General features: G+C 41.6%; 1 pseudogene; it reads right to left on the bottom strand.

Annotated features, from left to right (window-relative positions):
- Positions 1–343: 343 nt before the first annotated feature.
- LOC101359631 (vomeronasal type-2 receptor 116-like) overlaps positions 344–7,683 on the bottom strand; it is a 72,311-nt pseudogene continuing 64,971 nt past the window's right edge.

The following is a 7,683-nucleotide window of genomic DNA, read 5'->3' as shown; positions in this document are numbered from 1 at the left end:
CCATTGCTGCTGAGTTGATTCCATCTCATAGCTACCCTATAAGACAGAGTAGAATTAATTGCCCCATAGGGTTTCCAAGGAGTGACTAGCCGATCTTTTTGTTAGCAGCTGAGCTTTTAACCACTGTGCCACAAGGGCTCCAGTTGTACACAAGGACTCCTGAAATAAAGGAAGGAGAACTTGTTGAACAGTAAAGATTAATGCAGTTTCAGTTATTTTATAACTTCTGAATGTAAAATCAGGGTGATTTATTGTTCAATAGCCTAAAAATGTGATAGGAACTAGTGAGAGAAATTCTTAGAACACCTATTTCACCTGGAATCTATTGTATCCCTTAGACCTTTCAAAACATTCTTTCAGGCTTTATCAGAATAATGAGGCACTTTGGGGCAAAGATGCAGCCTAGTAGCCCCACACTGGAGGTCAAGATGGAGAAGATCTCCACGGTCACCATGGCCTTCCCCTTTGTGCTGTGGTAGACAGGGAGGAAGGTGACCCAGACACTGCAGAACATCAGCATGCTGAATGTCAAGAACTTGGCCTCATTGAAGGTGTCAGGTAGGTTCCTGGCCAGATAAGCCGAGGAAAAATTCCCGGGCCAAGAAGCCCAGGTATACCAGGACACAGTAGAAGGCAGTGTCTGAGCCCTTGTTGCACTCAATGTTGAGGTTTCTGAGCTCAGAGTGTGTGTCTATGTTAATGAAAGGGGGAGAGGTCCCCAGACAGATCCCACAGATAATCATTTGGGTCAGGGAGCAGGTTGGAACCACAGAGTTAGAAGCCCCTGAAACCAGCAACCGCCTCATGGTTCTTCCGGGTTTCATGGCCTTGAATGCCAGAATCACAGTAATGGTTTTGGCCAAAACAGTGGAAACAGCCACAGTGAACACAACTCCAAATGTGAGTTGTCGGAGGATGCAGGTAGCTGTGTTGGGATGGCCGATGAAGAGTAAAGAGCGGAGGAAGCACAGGAGGAGGGAGAGGAGCAGGACGTAACTGAGAACCCTGTTGTTGGCCTTGACTATGGGAGTGTCTCGGTGCTTCACAAAGACCCACAGAACCGCAGCTGTGACAGAGAAGCACGAAGCTGTGCAGGCCAGAGCCATCCCCAAAGAATCGTCAAAGGACAGGAAGGTCACAAACTTTGGGAGGCCGCGATTTTTCTCATTGTTTGGATACCGATGGGCTGGACACTGGACACACTGCAGTGCATCTGGAGAAAAAAATGAAGACTCGATGTTTCATTTTCAAAGATTCTTCATTTTATTGTGTTAACTTTGCTTTATTGTGTACACTGACCTCCTCAGATGTAATACTCAGACACACCAGATTAAGACTCTCCATTCCTGACCCAGGGAGAATGCTTTCAGCTGCAGGTAAGACAAAATCCAGCTTCATGCTGGATCTTCAGCATGTAGTGGGTCTAGGTTGTTGTATCCTATGTTTCAGAGACATTGCTAAGCACTGAGATTCCTACTAATGTTTTTCTCTACTGTCCCCAGTCCATCCTCATGATTGGTCTTGTACTGTCACCGTTTACAATATTTCCATGGAGCAATCAGGGCTAAAATTTTCCCTATTCTCACTCAGATTGAGAGGGAAAGGAGTTTCATGTAGCTCTCTGAAATGTAAGAATGATCTTTTCCAAAAAAATTTAGTCAGTTCTTCTTGAAGTTCCTAGCCACAAAGAATTCCCCTCCCCCCTTTTTTTTGCATAAATCAATTACTGGTTAAGGTGCTGGGAATTCAGGTTGACCAATAGGAACCATGACTATTTGTGAACTTTGGGTTGACTTCTCCCAAGACTCATGAGATATGGGGTAGAGGGATGGATATCAGAACATTCTTCAGGATTCGGTGGGAAGGGATGAAGGAGGGGGATATTGTGGAGGCAAACAATTATGCCCTTTGACATTTCTGTTTTAAAAATAAGAGGTGTAACTTTTGACATGTTGACACTTTTATCAATAGATAATTTTCTTCATTGTCTGTTGTAATGATTTTTGACTTACAGTGTATGTTCAAGCCATTAGGCCAATCTCTACCTTTTAATTTGAGAGTTTAATCAATTTACATTGAAAGAAATTACTGATAAAGACTAACTTCTGCTATTTTTTGTCTATCTCATGCCCTTTTTGTCCCTGAATTCCTCTATTATTTTCTTTTTTATCATTAATTGATTTTTTTTCTTGTGTACTATTTTGATTCCCTCTTATATATTTTTCTGCATATATTTTATGATTATGTATGCACAAAATATGTATTTATATATTATGATGAATTGATTTTTGTCTTATGTACTATTTTGATTCCCTCCTGTGTATTTTTATGTCTATATTTTAATCTTTCCTTAGTGACCATGGAGCTTACAATTATCATCTTAATTTTATGACAATCTAGTCTGAATTTATATCAGCTTTGTTTCAGTAGTGTACAAAAGCTCTACTCCTTTCCCATAACGAGGTAGCAATATTAGGTATAAAAGTACATATGGTGAATGAATGAGTGAAAGAATGAACGGAAAACAATGATAGACTAGGACTCATTACCTTGCTGTCCTTTTTCATGGAGAAAATCGTGTGGGGGCTGGGGTTGTTAGAGGGCAGTCATAAACAGTCATACCTGTCCAATATGAAATCTCCCACTCTGGGCAAATAACACAAAGCAGCAGACTGGCCTTCCTTCCTCCGAAATTTTTCTGAATCCTGGACCACAGCTCTGGCTGCACACAGATTGAGGAAACTGAGGGGAAACAGGGACACATCCGTCATCAGGTTTCACATTATTAGCAACTTGGAATGTCTGTCTATATTTGTCCTGTAATAAGCGAGAACTTGGATTTTCTATTCCAATTTCTGGTGCTTTTCTAGCTTCATCCTGTTGATGTTATCTAGATCTCTAAGTATACGTTACCACTGATATTTTTCCTCTTTCTTTATTTTTACTGGTTACACATATAATCAAACTTTTACGGAAGTATCTGACCACTTGTATCTCATACATCTTTGGAAAGATCCCCTGAATGTTTCTCTCCCCCCACCTTTTTTTTTTTTTTTTTTTGCTATTTTATCCAAAAATCTTTCATTGTAGGTCACTGTATCATAAGGATTTTGAGGCCTTTTATATCTGAGGATATTTTTACCATGCTCCAATACTTGACTGGATATAAGATACTAGGTTTCACCTAAAAGAAGTTAACAATGTGATAAATAGGCACCTTACTACATTTACCTACATAAATAAAGAAAAGTGTAGAAGCAACAAATGATGAGGGGATGTTATGAACTACGCATTGGGATTATTCCAATTTTGAGTTCTCTTTTTTTAATTTTTTTTATTGTACTTTAGATGAAGGTTTACAGAACAAATAATTTCTCATTAAACAGTTTTATGACATTGGTTAACAACCCCACGACATGTCAACACTCTCCCTTTTCGACCTTGGAGGACTTTTTTTTTTTTCTGGTAAAATATACATAGTCAAAGTTACACCATTTCAAAAGTTTCTACATGTACAATTTAGTGACATTGATTACATTCTTCCAGTTGTGCTGCTATTCTCGATTCCATAAAATAGTATCTTAATAAGATTGGTTTTACAGTTAATTCTAACACAAGATCCATCTGTTTGTCTTTTGTTACATGTTAATTCAGGCGCAGGAGATTTCTATATAATAAATTATGTAGCACTTATCTGCTACCTAGGAGTCTCTGGGTAGCACAAATGGTTAACATACTTGGCTGCTAACCAAAAGGTTGGCAATTCCAATCCACACAGAGGTGCCTCAGAAGAAAGGCCGGGCAATCTACTTCTAAAATATCGTACAGCCATTAAAAACTACTTCGTGTTCTGCCCAGTTCTACTCTGAAGTACAGTTCTACTCTGACACACAAGGGGGCATCATGAGTGGAGGTCAACTCAGTGGCAACTTTTTTTTTGTCTGTTACCTAGATGAGTTTATACTGACTTGGCTTTAGATCCTTAAAAATAAAAATGCCCTTTGGGGACTGTTATGGATTGACTTGTGTCCCCCCAGTATGTATGTCAACTTGGCTAGGCCATGATTCCAAGTATTGTGTGGTTGTCCACCATTTTGTGATCTGATGTGAGTAACGTATGTTGTAAATCCTAACCTCTTTGATGTTAATGCTGGAGCCTTAGTGGCACAGTGGTTAAGAGCTATGGCTGTTATCCAAAAGGTCGGCAGTTTGAACCCACCGGCTGCTCCTTGGTAACCCTGTGGGGCAGTTCTACTCTGTCTTATAGGGTCACTATGAGTGGGAATCAACCGGAAGGAAATGGTTTTGCTTTGGTTTTATGATGTTAATGAGGCAGGATTAGAGGCAATTATGTTAACGAAGGAGGACTCAATAGACAGTAATATGCTGTGTCTTGAGTCAGTCTCTTTTGAGATATAAAAGAGAATCGAGCAGAGAGGAGAGGGACCTCATACCGCTAAGAAAGAAATGCCAGGAGTGGAGCATATCCTTTGGACCCAGAGTCCCTGTGCTGAGAAGTTCCTAGAACAAGGGAAAATGGAGGACAAGGACCTTCACCCAGAACTGACTGAGAGAGAATGCCTTCTCCGGGAGCTGGAGCCCTGAATTCTGACTACTAGCCTTCTAGACTGTGAGAGAATAAATTTCTGTTTGTTGAAGCCATCCACTTGTGGTATTTCTGTTATAGCAGCACTAGATAACAAAGACAGGGACATTCTTTTACACTAAGAAATCATGACGGGGGAGTGTCACAAGGTCAGGAAGGAAAAGGACTGATGTGGGTTTGTTTGGAAGGATCCAGCATTTTCTGAACATCTTGGGGAACTTGTGACAGCTGTTTTAGGAGAGGGGGAAGGAAGCCTGATCTCAGAGGTTCAAAGAGTGACTGAGAAGAAGTGTAGAGGGCAAGTTGAGGTGGACAGCTGTGCCTTGTGTTTGCTGAAGACATTCTGTTATTAACTTTAGGACTACTCCCTTAGCCTCCCCACCCACTTAGTGTGGGGCTGACTCCATTCTAGGTTTTTGTTGTTGTTAGCTACCTTCGAGTCAGCCTGTACTGATGGTAACCCCATGTCCTGTGCCATCCCGATGATCACTTGCAGATCAGACCATTGTGATGTATAGGGTTTTCATTGGTTGAGTTTTGGAAGTAGATCACCAGGCCTTTTGTCCTAGTCTGTCTTCATCTGGAAGCTCTGCTGAAACCTGTTCAGCATCATAGCAACACTCAAGCCTCCATTGACAGGTGATGTCTGCGCATCAGGTGTGTTAACTGGGAATCAAAACCAGGTCCCCTGCAAGGTAGTTGAGAATTCTACCACTGAATAAGTACTCCCCCCACTGCAAGTCTAAACTATAAACAAATCCAAGCCCATTGCCACAGAGTTGATTCTGACTCATAACAACCCTATAGGACAGAATAGCACTGCCACACTAAAGCTAAAATCTTTACTGAAGCAGACTGCCACATATTTCTCCCATGGAGCGGCTGGTAGGTTTGAACCACCAACCTTTCATTTAGCAGCCAAACGCTTAACCACTGCACCACCAGGACTCCTTCCCCCAAGTCTTGTGTCGCTCTGATATACTATCATGAGGCAATCTGCATATTCCAACCCCCACCAGGGTCCTTGGTCTGAGGATGGCTCATGAACTTATCTGACTGAGCCAATGGCAGCCAGGCAAAGGACACTTTATTGGAACTGGGGTTGTATTTGGGTGTAGATAGGGCCTGTGTCCTTCCAGATCTGTAGCTCTGGGGTGTGGAGCTATAGGAGGTCAGAATGCAGGAGGGCCTGCTGGGGTATGAGGCCACCTGACAGGAGAGCAGAGTAGGGGTGGAGGATATGCATGGGGTGGGTGATAGGAAAGACCTGTCCATGGCCCCTCATTATGTTGCTTTCATGTAGCCTTGCCTGGTCAAGATCTACTCCTCAAGGATCCAGTTAGGTTTTGGGGTCAGATGGAGATTGATTGCTTCTGCTACTTACTATCTGAGTTTTGGATACTGACCCCCTTTTTTTCCTCCTTCAAAGCTATCTGACCTCGTGTGTGCAGAGTACAACTGCTCTGTAGGGTTCTCAATGACTGTGATCTTTTGGAAGCAGATTGCTAGGCCTTTCTTCCAAAGCACCTTTGGGTGTATTTGCACCGTCAACCTTTTTGTTAGTGGCTGAGTGCTCACCCTTTTGTGCCACTCAGGGATTCTAAGGAATATACTATGGGTAAACTTATATGAATGTAGATTTTATTTTATCACTTGCCAAACTGATGGGAAATGGGATACTGAATGTCCATTTCCTGTACTGATCATATGATCAATTGTTGGGACAATGGTCCACAGACCTGAGGGTGGGGCTGGAGGCAGGGGTCATAAACTATTCTTTTGGTTCACCCAAGGACGGTCAGTGGCTTTCTTGGTTCCTGCAGGACCCTCTTCCTTGGGCACCACAAGTAATCTGGTGGGGACCTTTCTTGGGAATAGGCATAAATATGGATCTCTTCCAGTCAGTTGGCCAGGTAGCTGTCTTCCAAATTTCTTGGCATAGATGAGGGGGCACTTGCAGTGCTGCAGCTGTTTGTTGAAACATCTCAGTTAGTGTTTCATTAATTCCTGGAGCTTTGTTTTTCTCCAATACCTTCAGTGCACCTTGGACTTCTTTCTTCAGTACTATGGGTTCCTGATCATATGCTGTCTCCTGAGATGATTGATCATCGACAAACTCTTTTTAGTATAGCGTCTCTTTGTATTCCTTCCATCTTCTTTTGATGCTTCCTTCATCGCTTAATATTTTCCCTGTAGAATACTTCGGTATTGCAACTCAAGGATTGATTTTTTTCTTTACTTCTTTCAGCTTGAGAAATGCTGACCGTGTTCTTCCCTTTTGGTTTTCTATCTCCAGCTCTTTGCACATGACATTATAATACTTTTCCTTATATTCTCGAGCTGCCCTTTTACATCTTCTGTTCAGCTCCTTCATCATTTTTTCCTTTCACTTTACCTACTCAACGTTCAAGAGGAAGTTTCAGAGTCTCTTCTGACATTCATTTTGGTCTTTTCTTTCTTTCCTGTCTTTTTAATGACCTCTTGCTTTTTTCAGGTATAATGTCCTTGATGTCGTTCCACAGCTTGTCTGGACTTCGGTCATCAGTGTTCAAAGTGTCAAATCTGTTCTTGAGATGGTCTCTAAATTCAGATGGGATATACTCAAGGTCATACTTTGGCTTTCATGGACTTCCTCTAATTTTCTTCCGTTTCAACTTGAACTTGCATATGAACAGTTGATGGTCTGTTCCCAGTCAGCCCCGGCATTGTTCTGACTGACCATATTGAGCTTTTCCATTGTCTCTTTCCACAGACATAGTCAATTTGATTCCTGTGTATTCCATCCTGCCAGGTCCACATTTATAGTGGCCATTTACATTGGTGAAAAAAGGTATTTGCAACGAAGAAGTCCTTGGTCTTGCAAAATTCTATCAAGTGATCTCTGCCATTGTTTCTATCACCAAGGCCATATTTTCCAACTGCTGATCCTTCTTTGTTTCCAACTTTTGCATTCCATTCACCAGTAACTATCAATCCACACTGATAGTATGTTCGATCAATTTCAGACTGCAGAAGTTGGTAAAAATCTTCAATTTCTTCATTTTTGGCCTTAGTGGTTGTTGCATAAATTTGAATAA

The sequence above is a fragment of the Trichechus manatus genome, unplaced genomic scaffold, assembly GCF_000243295.1.
Source record: "Trichechus manatus latirostris isolate Lorelei unplaced genomic scaffold, TriManLat1.0 scaffold00057, whole genome shotgun sequence".
Taxonomy (NCBI): domain Eukaryota; kingdom Metazoa; phylum Chordata; class Mammalia; order Sirenia; family Trichechidae; genus Trichechus; species Trichechus manatus.
Note: the sequence above shows the minus strand (reverse complement) of the source record. Positions and strands in the feature narration are given on the sequence as shown.